Raw genomic sequence first — 13,577 nt, 5'->3', positions numbered from 1 at the left:
TGAGTAAACATTTAATTTATGCCTTTACAAACAATTTACTGTGATAATTCTGTATTTTGCGTACCTTTTACCCTGTATTGAAACCAATAGGGTTACATGATTACTGATCTTTTCTTAAATAATACAGCCATGAGCATGTTGCAGGTAGGGATGTAGCGAACGGCGGAAAAAATGTTCGCGAACATATTCGCGAACTTGCGACAAAACATGCGAATAGTTCGCGAACGTCGCGAACCCCATAGACTTCAATGGGAAGGCGAATTTTAAAAGCTAGAAAAGACATTTCTGGCCAGAAAAATGATTTTAAAGTTGTTTAAAGGGTGCAACGACCTGGACAGTGGCATGCCAGAGGGGGATCAAGGGCAAAAATGTATCTGAAAAATCCATTGTTGACACAGCGCTGCGTTTTGTGCTGTAAAGGGCAGAAATCACACTACGTCACTCAGGTGATGTTTCTGGACACGGAATGTGAAAAAGCTCACACAGCTAGGTGGCACTTGGTTAAAGACTGGGCAAATAATGCCTGCAAGGTCAACGTATACACTACAGCAGTGGATACGGAATATATTATTGCTGCTTGAAAAACGTCACTCGGGTGGTGTTTCTGGAGACGGTATTATTATTGATATTTAGACAGAATGTGAAAAAGATCACACAGCTAGGTGGCAGTTGTTTGAAGAACAGATGCAGATGAGAGATCAGCAGCAGGACAGCTGCCCACAGCAGCTACATACAGAGCACTGCAGTAGAAGGTAGATTACTAGCCAGCAAAGCTACCCTAAAATGTCCCTCAAATCCCTGCAGACTTCTGTCCCTCCAATACAGAGCAGTATCAAGTAGATTACTAGCCAGCAAAGTTACTATCAACTGTCCCTCAAATCACTAACAGCTCTCTCCCTACACTAGCTCTTCCAAGCACACACAGGCAGAATGAAAAAACGCTGCAGGGCTTCAGTTTATATATGGAAGGGGAGTGATCCAGGGGGTGGGGGGGGTGGTCCAGGAGGGAGAGCTTCCTGATTGGCTGCCATGTATCTGCTGGTCTGGGGTGAGAGGGCAAAAATAAGCGCCAGCTAAGGCGAACCCAAATTGGCGAACGTCGCGCGACGTTCGCGAACATTCGCCGAACGTGAATAGTCGATGTTCGCGCGAATTAGTTTGCGGGCGAACAGTCCGCGACATCCCTAGTTGCAGGTTTTCTTTGGGGATAACAGGGCTTACTTACTAAAGAAGGCGTAACAATGCACATTACAGAGCTGATTCATCCTTAAGTTTACATTTTTGGATTTGTTGTTTGATGTACAACTTATTTTTTCCTTAATAACACAAAATTGAAATAGAAAACAATACAATGCAAAATATCAAGCAAAATGTAAAATGCCAGTCCAGTTTACTATTCTTGAGGAAATAATATGAATTAATTGGGGGTGCCGAAAGAATAGAATGAGCTAAGAGTCACCGTAGTTGGAGTTGCATTAGAACCTTAAGAATATTTTCATATTTCATCATGATGGCATAATGTCATTGACCAGTATTCAAATTTATCAGGTATAGATATTATACCCCCTCAAACAATGTAGGTCTCTATTAAAAGATATTCATAAAACAGCTCATATGTAAAACCCTGCTTCATGTATATAAACCAGTTTCATAATAATATACTTTTTTAGCAGTATGGGCCATTGGGTAATCATAAATTGAAAATTGCCTTCATAAAACAATATGAACACAAACATACCAAACAAACTATACTTCTTAGGTCACATAAGCCAATTAGCAGAGTTGTGTCTTTTGCTTCAACAATTTTTCCTGTTACAGTTAGAGTTGTAGTATTTCTGGTCAGGTGATCTCTGAAGCAGCACACAGACCATCATGAAATGGTGGTTCAAGGCAAGAGATGTAAAAGGGCAATATTTACTTAAATATATATACCAGTTTGGTAAGATTCTCTAGTATGCCACTTAATTTGATTAATATGCCACTGTTGCTTAAGTATTCATTTTGGGGGTATAGTTTTCCTTTAATAAGCACAATAAAATATGATTTTGACTTATTTATAAGGGTCCCCTTTAAACTGTTATCAAAATATTCTGGTGGAGGTAGGCATTAGAAGTAACATAAACCTCCATACTTACTCACTTCTATCATTTCTCTGTGGTCACTGGTATTTGTGTTTTATTTATTACTAAATGAAAGTATGCTAGATCAGCTTGTTCTGCTGCAGAAAAGTTTAGCTTTAAAATGCAGGTATTGGATCTATTATTGGATCCCTTAGTAAATATGCCCCACAGTGTGACAAAATCATTTGACCCAGGGACTTAAAAGGTTAAAATAGGCATATACTGACTTTCCTAAATATACAACATTTACCAACATTATGGGGGTTATTTACTAAACCTTGCATTTTTATGGTGGGGCTTTTTTGGGCAAAATCGCAATTTTTTTGTGGAAAAAAAAACCTAGAATTTTTCAAGATAAATTTTACCCCAGTGCAGCAAAAAGCCCGAAGCCCGTAAAATTAGAGCGATTCGGCTTTTGCTAGTTTTATCTAGTTTTTCCACGATCTGATTAAATTGAGTTTTTTTAATTTAATAAATAAGCTAAAACCGGGCAAGGGAGTTTTGGTTGTGTTTTTTTTAAATAAAATATGAGATAAATTCTGATTTTAGTTAATAACCCCTTATATAACATAGTAGAATTACCAAAATTTCTTAATTGGATATCTGTCTAATATTTTGTGTAATTCCACAAAATTTCCAAGAAAATATAGCACCCTAAATATCTAAAGCTAAAACCTACATATGGATAGAAAATCCAGAAGTACACTACCAAAGCACTGATCCAGAAACTATTATACTTTAGCCATCGTTGCAACTTTTATCCCATAGTTCATTTGTAACTAACATAACATCCTAAATATCTTCTGAAAAGTTGGATTACCGAAGCATATGCAGTGTAGTATATACTGCATATAAATTGTCATAGTTGCCAATTTTGAAACCAACACGTTATCTGCATTTATTTGTGGTATCCCCCCCCCACACACACACACAACCCTAGAAAACCATATATAAATCCAAAATGGGTAAATGTGTCTCCTACAATTACTTACATACTAATATTCCGATAGGGCTGTGAAGTGCTCTGTGCATAATTCATCTGGACTCCTTATTGAATGAGCCCTATTATTAGAAGGTACTAAAACTGCACTGATCTTATATGCATTTAAAGGAGAAGAAAAGGCTAAAATTAAGTAAGCTTTTTCAGAAAGGACTATATAAATACACAAGTAAACACTCAAAGTAATACTGCTCTGAGTCCTGTGAGTTCCTCAAAAGAAACACAGCATTTATTTACTTCTATTGTGTACACATGGGCTTCTGTATCAGACTTCCTGTTTTCAGCATAAACCTCTAGGCCTAGGCCTTGAGCATGTTCAGTTACTCTCTCCCTCCCTTTCCCAACCCCCCTGCTTTAATCTGAGCCTAGAGCTATGAGTGAGCAGGGGGAGACTCAGGCAGGAAGTGATGTCACACCAAGCTAATATGGCAAACAGAGAGAGTTTCTAGAGCTGTTTACTCAGGTATGATAAAGCATTCTACATAATAAATATGGTGTTATAACTTTCACTATTATGGCTAATCTATTGGCAATAAACTGTTTGGGTAGCTTTCCTTCTACTTTAATATATGATTTTATCCATCTCACCACTGTACCTGTATTTGCAGGAGAGTCTGTGTTTGCTCCTGATGGAAGGATAAACAGATTATCTGACATCCTCACAATCTTCAGTCTTTCCAAGTAAATTTTAATACACCTTACAACCTCAAGTTTTAACTCCTATATTCCTTTTTGTTTAAAGGAAGAGGACGAAAAACCTGAATCTCGCATTGCTTTCTAGTTGAAGGTCCCATGGTAATAATTTAATTCTTATCTGATTTAAGTCTCTTCGGAACTTGAAAGAATCTAATTGCCAGAAGTGTCATATACCACAGAATTCCTATTATGGCAGCTAATGATGAAACTTGGCTCTTTAAAGTTGCAAAAAAAGTCAACTTTGGTCCTTTAAGATGGTTCAGCAGAAGAAGAGTTAGACTTCTAACACCACTGCAGAACTATGTCCTAAGTACCACACTGGCCAACATATGTATGCTCATGTGTCAAGTCAATTAATGATGAGCAGGGTAACCCGAAGCATGCAGGTCAGATGAGTTCTGGCAGGCGGGTGCGAGTCAAACTCTTCCTTTTGCCATTGCTGCCCTCCCCGAACATGACCTAACAGTTTCCCCCGACTTCTGTGTCGAGTTGCAATGCTCCCTTTATTTAATCAATTTAAAATCAAGTCCCCCAGAGTAGTAAAACCATGTAGCACTTATCTAGTTAGAAGCAAGTTTTTAAGCCCAGCTAGTTAACGTACATCTGTAAGTAGCTCCTTCCTGCTAAAGGCTGAATTTCAGCTAGAAGCAATGTTTGGCTACAATTTGTACACGAAAACAGAAAGAAATCACCAGCACTCATTATAACCCTTGCTGCTAGAAGCACCCTCGGTTTAACCCACACTCTGGACCCGCTGTTAGAAGTGATAAAAAGCCATTATTTTTACACAAAAGGAGAAAGACTGCTAGCGCACAGTTTGCCTTTAACAATAATTACAAAAAATTAGTACTACACTTTGGCCAAAATATGTAAGTTCATGTGCCATGTCAAGGCCCCTGATTTAATGTGAGTCAGAGAGCTAGTGATTTCTTTCAGCAGAAAAGAAGATCGGGAGATAATATCATAAATGTCTAACAGGAATGACCTCTGCTGTTGTGTAGAGGCACAATGTCAGGACACATGCTTCCTGTATGAGTAAATTAAGCCTTTGCAGCTCTGTTTGGCTCTCACCAGGGCAGGACAGCAAAGAGAGTTAGATTTGTACCTAATATTTTTCTGCAGAAGTGTTCTCATATTATGGACATATTGTAAGCACAGAAAAAACCTTGCACCTGTATGTAACCCATTGGGATATTGCACACTCTTTCCAAATGCACTTGGCTTCAGTATATTCTGATAGCAAAAAAACATTGCTTAAATGTACATAGTGATTTCCAAGTTGTAAACAGAAATAAGGAGTGATAGAGTGAGACTAAACACTGTCATGGCTTAACGGCTCTAGTAGAGGAGAAGTCCAGACCAAGGAGGAAGCACTAGATATGTGTCCAAAGTCCGGCCCGAGGGCCAATTGCGGTCCGTTTTCAAATTTACACCTGCCCTCAGCCTCAGGGCCGGATTTCTTCCCTGCCCGCCCCTAGGCCGCGCCGTCCGACCAGGCAGCCGCGTGGTCCTAGCGCCCGCCTTCCCAGCGTGCCAGCGAATAAACGCCGGCGCAGCTGGTGTCGTTGAATGGGGACGCGAACGTCCCCATAATGCGGCTGGGCGGCATGCCGCCCCTATTTTTTGCCGCCCTAGGCCCGGGCCTATGCGGCCTTGCCGCAAATCCGGGCCTGCTCAGCCTCCATCATGAAATTAGTAATAATGCAGCCCACCAGTACAGTGCAATCAGGAATCGCGTAGCTGTAGCAGTAATATTTGGGCACATTAGTGAAATGATCTGCCACTTGGTCTATACTACTGCCTGTGTGCTGAAGGTGTTGCAAAAAGTTTGTTGCCTTAAACGTACCTACAGTATGTAGTGCAGGAAAACATAGGGAGTATGGGGCCTAAGGTTTTTTTGTGCTATGGTGTAAAGCCCTATGCTCATTCTCCTACTATCACTCTGTTGGCCAAACTGGGTAAAAAAGTCACTAATGAGTTGACCTATTGTGACAAAACAGAATATTGTGGCCTGGTGGTGGTGGTAAGGGGGCTTTGTTAAGCCTCCAACTTTTAGGTCATTTTACTTTTGATAATGCAAAGTAAGTCAGTTCTTAATATTTATAAGGGCTTATTTACAACCGCAAGTGCAATGAGCAAAGTGCAATTTACAGAGCAATCACCATATTTTTTTCGTTATAATTGTGTGTTTTTTTCCCAGAATTCAGCATTGTTGCACTTGCCAGGGAGCATTGCACCTGTATCATTTTCGAGCCATTTGTCAAAATTAGTGTTACATGTTCAAGACAGATATTTCTGATGTCTGTCTGGCATCATCTCAGGAGTTTTCTGGCTTCATTTCAGCGTGCAAGTGATGTGTGGGCCCTATTCTTTTGGTGCAACTGAAGGGTACAGGTGAAAAAGCAATAGCTATTATCAAATCAACAACAGGGTTACAAAAAGAGGAGGCTCAATGATGTGGAGGGATGAAGAGAGGAGTGGGAGCAGGAAAGTGTAAATCGCATAGTATTAATAAACCTCGGTATATCATTTTGAGAATCTAAATGGCAGGGGGGGGGGCATGTACTATACTATACGTGTTTAGAGTCCCACTCTTAAGACAGATGAGTATATATGAATACACACATTTACAATAAATCTGACTTAGTTAAGAAAATCCCACAAAATTGAATAAACAAACGCATTCTAGGCCCTTATAACATAAAATATGGGGGGGGGGGATGGACCTGTGGATCATTTGTATAGATAAGATTTTTTTTTCAAATGGAAATATTTTTTAAAAAATCTCTAACACAATTCCTTTTTTAAATTTGAGGCTATCTGCAGAAAGTTCTTGTTACAGGCAATTTTATGAGTATTTCTCATAAAAAAAAAGTCTGTGCTTTTCCTTGAGATAGCAGGGAAATGACACATACTCTTTGCTGCCCTTTCTTGAAAGAAATGAACTCTAAAATCTTGAGGTCAAGGAGGATTCACAATGTCTTTACATTATAGCCATCAAACTGTCTCGGCTACTAAGAAGACTCTATTTCTTTGTAGAAAAAAATATCAGCGCCAGAGTATTCTAATATTTTAAAAGTATTTATAATGATAGTACCATGTTTTCATCTTCTCAGGAAAGATGACAGAGTAATTTAATTTAGTTTTTATGAGAAAAGTATTTCCCCATTTATCATCACAAAGGCTTGGTATGTGCTTTATAACTGTTTGAGCTGGTCTTTTTATACCTGTAACAAAAAGCAATGAAAAATGAACAAAATGTATAAAACATTGTATTTGGCAGCCATAAGAAATGTGTCATTTGTGGTAATGAGCTGTATTCCATTGTAAGCAGTAAATCAAAATCTTATTGCATGTAAGATGCAAGTCGCAGTTTTGTCATTCTTTTAAAGAGGGTGTTTTAACATGGTCACTCTGATTTCAGGAGATGACATGGAAGATAATTGTAACTTCTTTACTATATGACTGTCAAAAACAGACATATTGTTCACTTTGTATTAAACTTGAACGTACCACTCTCAACTGCCTACTGTCACTGCTGTTCTGCTTATTGTGTCTAAATATACAGTACCTGCTGCTCTTGAAGTCTACAGTACTTGACCATATAAAGTAAGTGTACTGCATTTGTTCTCTGGCTACCATTAATACACTATATGGCCAATAGTATCTGGACACTTCTAAAATTAAAGGCCCTCAATTGGAACACAACACTGAGTTCTAAATCTCATTTGTAAGCATTGTCAGGATAATCACTATTCATAGAGAGCAGGGGATTTTATTCTTATCAGGGGCAAACAAACTTATAGGAGGACTTTAAACTCCCTGTAACAAAAAAGCCTTCCATAACTGCCTGGCATTGCCCCTCTCCCTCCCTGCACTGTGCATAAGTAAAAACAAAAATGACCCGCAGCGCAGCAGAGCTCCAGGGCGCCATTTTCCGCTGATTCGTTATCTTTCGGGACTCAATGCCAACATAAAGCTTGCGGGAGCATGTTGGGCCAACTCAGGAATCATCTTCAACTGCGCATGCACAAATCAGTGTCGAGTCCCGAAAGAATACGAAGAATCAGAAGATGGTGCTCTGGAGCTCCGCTGCACTGCTCCTTTTTAAGGATTTATTTTTACTAATGCACAATGCAGGGGGGGGGGCAATACCACGCAGTTAATGAGGGCATTTTTAGTAAGGGAGTTTAGTTCTCCTTTAAGACCATCGTGTACAATGCCAAGCATCGGCTGGAGTGATTTAATGGTCACCACCATTGGACTGTGGACCTGAGGATTGTTAAGTATCTTGTCACTTTTCAAATACCCAGTATCCATAATAACCCATTTTCAGTGTACACTTATTAAAGAACCTAGGTGAATCAAAGTATGCAGTGTACAAGCAAAAAGTACAGTTGTAACTTCCAAAAACCCTTGCCCACTTCTAACTTTTGTGAGACTTGGGCCCTTACTAAAAAAACACTGTTTTGCATGCAGTTTCCCATTGAAGCTTTTTGCCTCAAGTGTTTATTGTTGATTTAATGGGTATCTGATGAGACATTTAAAGCAAACTTGTTATTTTATTAGGTATAATGCATTTTACTTTTGACAGATGGTTAAAAGAAAATCCACAAATGGCACAGAAAAAATATCATGAATAGAAAGAGCAATCTACAGAACATTAGGAAATTATGTTGTCTATGTTGTCCACAATAGTGACAAGAAAATATTTGTGCAAGAAAATATAAATGTAATATTTTCATATATTTTCCAACCTTACTTTTAAATATTGCTGGTATACATATTCTTTTGTAGGTAGGATAAGAAAGAATACTGTCTATGGATGTAACACCTTCATTTCCAGATGTGCCCATTAATGTGAGTATTTTTATCAAATCAAAAGAGCTGAAACCTAGAGCCTAGTGTTCTGACTTCCCCTGGATTTTAACATCAACATGCATTATGCTGATGACTTTTTCAAACCAAAATACAGGTATGGGCCCTGTTATCCAGAATACTCTAGACCTAGGGATTTCCGCATAACGGTTCTTTCAGTAATTTGGATATTATTAGATATTTATACCTTAATATTATTAGATATATATACCTTAAATCTAATCATGTTAACATTACATAAACCAAACAGGCTGGTTTTGCTTCCAATAAGGATTAAATATATCTTAGTTTGGATCAAGAACAGGGTGCTGTTTTATTGTTACAGAGAAAAAGGAAATCATTTTTTTTATAATGAGAATTATTTAGACAAAATTGAGTCTATGGGATACAGCCTTTCCGTAATTTTGAGCTTTCTGCATAACGGGTTTTGCTATTCTGCTAACTGGGCTCCACTGCACTGCTTTATCCAGCAGGTACAGCTCTTTGTCCGAGACTTCCCTATACTTTTCCTTTAAAAATGTTCATGTTGTTACAGAGGATTGTAAATTACAGGATAAAGTCTAAACAGGATGGCAGATGAAGTACTAAATGAGGTCTTTAAGTTAGCTCTAGAAACTGACCGAGACATGACCTTGCCTAATTGATCCATCTTCATGTTTAATTTAATACATGAATTATTGTGTACCATTCATTACTTATAACTAGAAAATGCAATGTCTTTATTTTACTGCTACCAACAGATGGTGAATCTGACACACAGAGGAAATGCTCCCAGGTTAGTCTTATCTCTCCAAAGTTGAAATGTGTTCATAAAATACCTGGCATTCACACAGGAAAAAGGAACTACTATTTCTGTCTGTTATAGATAGTACATATCTAGTTACAGCAATAAGCTGCTGCCAGCTCTCTTTTTTTCAGCAAGTAAGTCACCCCTTTTCAGTATCTCACTGGAGTGTTTGAATTTCTGTTTCTGGAGGAGTGCCTGTGTGTATTTAATAAGACAAACCTCTTGACCAGTGTAAAAGCACTTTATCTCTAACTAATTAGCATGGAGCCAATCATCTTTTATTATTCTTAAAGGGTTTTGCCACCAGCATGGTTTTATGCCTTTTCAGTACAGAACTAAAAAAAAAATGTCACTGATATTCAACAGGTATCAAGGATTAACTCTTTCACGTATGTTAGGAAAAGGGCTCATAAATTGTCAGTAGGCAGTAACTAAACATTTAGGGGTATATTTATCAAAGAGTGAAGTTAGAGGTCGCCACAGTTCTCTGGAGTGAAATTCTGCCACTCTCCATTCATTTCTATGGGATGTTTAAAAGAGTATTTATCAATGGGTGAAAGTGAAAGTTCACTGATAAATAGGCCTTTCAAAATCTCATAGAAATGAATGGAGAGTGGCATTTCACTCTAGAGGACTGTGGCAATCTCTAACTTCACTCTTTGATACATATATCCCATAAACGTCTGTATGTGGATATCAGATCCTATTTACTGACGTAGGTGCTAAATCTCAAAAGTTTGGCTCATGGGTTTATATTAATAACAGGACTTATGACATTTATCACTTATGCTACTACAGCAGCCCCGATTTGCTACATTTCTGCTAGATGTAGTGTGTGATGATTTTAAAGGTAAGCAAAATATGTTTTCTTGATGATTTACATCCCTGACACTTTGCCGCATCTTTGTAAAGCCTATTTAAAATGTAATTATAATTATTCCCACTCTTAAATAGCCAGAAAAATTGGTCAGACAGATGGGGTTTCCTTGTCCAAAAATAAAAGGGTGTGGTAATTGTAAAGTTTGTAATAATGCGGATAGTCAGCACTCACCAATGTTACTGAATACAAGTAGTAGGTGCATGTTACTTGTTGCCCACTCATCATCCAGTTCACAATACTGTAGTAGATAACAAAAGAAGAAATGAAAACCACACGCTAAAGGTTTTTAAAGTCCTTGTTGCAGCTTCCTCAGAGTAGCAGGTCTTTAAACGGACCACCAAATAAATGTCCAAACAAAAGTATCTAAAAGGAAGCGCATAAAAGAAAACTAATAGTGTAGCACCATCTACATATAGTAGACTATAAGGTAAAAGTGGGGATGCAGAGTCCACCCCCTCTGATAAGGGTACTCACTAGACCACAGATACGTGGTTAATCAGGGTTGCAAACACAGCAGCAGTTCTCTCCATTCAGCTGAACATAAATATGCATAAAATAAAATAGCATAATACTGTTTTATTAGCTGTGCTCAATCAAAGTCATATGTGTTTCAAATTGTTCATCAGAAGTCCATGTTGTCCAATATGGTTAAAATAAAAGCACTCTCATCTACGTATTTTGGCGGTTTCCAAAACCGCTTCCTCTGGAGGTATGATCATGGCTTCAGTGCTAGGTCCCACGTAAGCATGTGTGCCACAAATTTGCTAATGTCATGGGTTGGTACCATGTTTTGTGCCAGTGCTAGAAGTTTCCTCAACCTCCATAGGTTGAGCAAGAGGTGAAAATTCTTTTGATTGCACTGTGCCTTGGGTCATACAATTTGTTATATGATAACAGGCCCTTTGATGTTTGTGGATAGGGGATTTTTATTAATGGTTTGTTACATTGATCAAGCGAGTGTGGAGATTACCCAAGTACTATATTACAGTGTCTTACGTGTATATGATTCCAATACACCTCATCAATGACATGGCCAATATTAGTATTTCTTCCAGTGTGCATTTTAAACATTTAATCCTTCAATTTTTTAATAGCTGCACCTGCATCTTTACCGAGCCTAATTAAACTTCTAAAATATTGTATGCTACTCATTCTTGCATTTTCTCTTTCAGTTGAGGTTCATTGTGGGGTATGGGCATGTAGCAGTCTGAGGAATTTGGAGACAATGGACGGTTTTAGACAGGCCTGAAAAAAAATTAGTCATATAATCTGAACCATAAACTGCATATACAAACTCCAGAATAGAATAGAATCTATAATCTGGAAACAGAGCCTGCTATTTTACCCCAAACCAAAAGGGTGTCAAACTGATTCAGGAAAAGCAGAGCATTAAACCAAAATATTATTTTATTTAAAAAAAAAAAATACTGTAGAATGCATAGCAGTGCTGAGCAGTGCAGCGCTACAGTTTGGGGACAGTTGCCCTAATGTAGGTAATTATATTTAAATGCTAGGTGACAATTTACAAGATCAGTGCTGTCCAACAGGTTTTAAAAGGTATCAGTACTGAGATTGGCCCCTGCACTGTTTACACCTCAGATTTAGACAATAAGCTCCTGCACTGTTCACACCTTTAATCCTCCTTGCATTGTTCACACAACACTTCTATTGTTCACACCCATAAACAGAGTCGGACTGGGGGCCGGGACCACCATGGGCTGCTAACACGGGGCCCAAACGACCCCCCCTGTGTGTGCACGCTGTGTTTTTGCTGTCCCGAAAAAGGGAGGTCGCGGCAGGAAGAAGCAGTGTAGGGAACGGGTCTGGGCCAGCGGGCCCACAAGAACTGGGGACCCACCAGGTATTTTGCTGATGTCTCCGCCGGCCCAGTCAGTCCATGCCCGCCATAAGTCAGTCCATGCCTGATAAGTTTCCCTGTCTCCTGCTGTATTCTGTCTTCCCTATGCTCCGTGTGTACCATACTCTGTCTGCCCTTCTCTGCCTGTGTGTGCCATACTCTACCTGTCCTATGCTCCCTGTGTGTGCCATACTCTGCCTGCCCTATGCTCCCTGTGTGTGCCATACTCTGCCTGCCCTATGCTCCCTACGTGTGCCATACTCTTCCTGCCCTATGCTCCTTGCGGGGGCATATCTACAGAGTAAGCAGATGCTACAGGGGGCCTAGGAGGTATAGGGGAAGCCCTAATTAATGAGCTGTTTTAATATGTATTGGTAAAACAGGACAACCTCTGCATATTTGGAGGGCCCTAAAATTAATTTGTGTGTGTCATACTCTGACAAACTTTTTTGGTTTTCTCCAGACATTTCATAAGATATGGAAGATTCATTTTACAGTGGGCTCATGTGTACGGCATTATATTATCTTTAATAAGGTTCCCTGGACATTTGTAAAAAAAGTGGTAACCAACCATTTGCACCAACATTTATAATAAAGACCTCCATACAACTTTAAATTACCCGCCGTATGCAAATTGACCTAAGCACAAGATCACTAGCGAATTTTCTGTAGATGCCCTTTTACATCTTCTACCATGAACCACCATTTTGTGATGGTCTGTGTGCTGCCTAGGAGATCACCTGACCAGAAATACTACTATTTATCAAAGTCCAATTTTATCTCAACATTTTCTGCTACAAACTCCTATCAAATCCGCTCTGGTTTTATTATGCATATATACTATTACATTTTCCTGAAAATTTGAAAATTTGCTTTGCAGGAAAAAAAAAAATCAGATTTCCACTTTTTTTTTTCGGATTTTTCACCCGAAAACTTTGATTTCTTATGCTTTTTTGCCGAAAACTTCGGGGTATTGCACAAAACCCAGCGCACATCAAAACATCATTGGAACTTCTCCCATTGACTTACAGTATATGCAACCTTGACGGGTCTGAGATGCCGGTTTTTGTAATTCAGACTTTTCCATCTTCAGGTTTTAATAAATTCCGAAAAATTTATGATTTTTTAAAAGTCCCAATTTTTTAAAAATAAATATATCGTTTTTTTGGGGATTTTTGGAGTTTAGTAAATAACCCCCCAACTATAACAGGAAGAAGTGTAGAAGCAAAAGACATACCACTGTCTGCTATTTGGCTCATGTGACCTAACCTGTATGGTTTGTTTGATCTGTTTGTACTACAGGACTAAATTAGTAAATTTTTGGGAAAGCACATTTTATAAATAAAGATATGGGACCC

The 13,577-nt window shown here is 38.7% G+C and overlaps 1 pseudogene; it reads right to left on the bottom strand.

Annotated features, from left to right (window-relative positions):
* The window catches only part of LOC108718542, a 125,912-nt pseudogene extending 122,135 nt beyond the window's left edge, over positions 1–3,777 (bottom strand).
* Positions 3,778–13,577: the final 9,800 nt, after the last annotated feature.

The sequence above is a fragment of the Xenopus laevis genome, chromosome 6L (assembly GCF_017654675.1).
Source record: "Xenopus laevis strain J_2021 chromosome 6L, Xenopus_laevis_v10.1, whole genome shotgun sequence".
Classification (NCBI taxonomy): domain Eukaryota; kingdom Metazoa; phylum Chordata; class Amphibia; order Anura; family Pipidae; genus Xenopus; species Xenopus laevis.
This window is presented reverse-complemented; position numbering and strand designations above follow the sequence as displayed.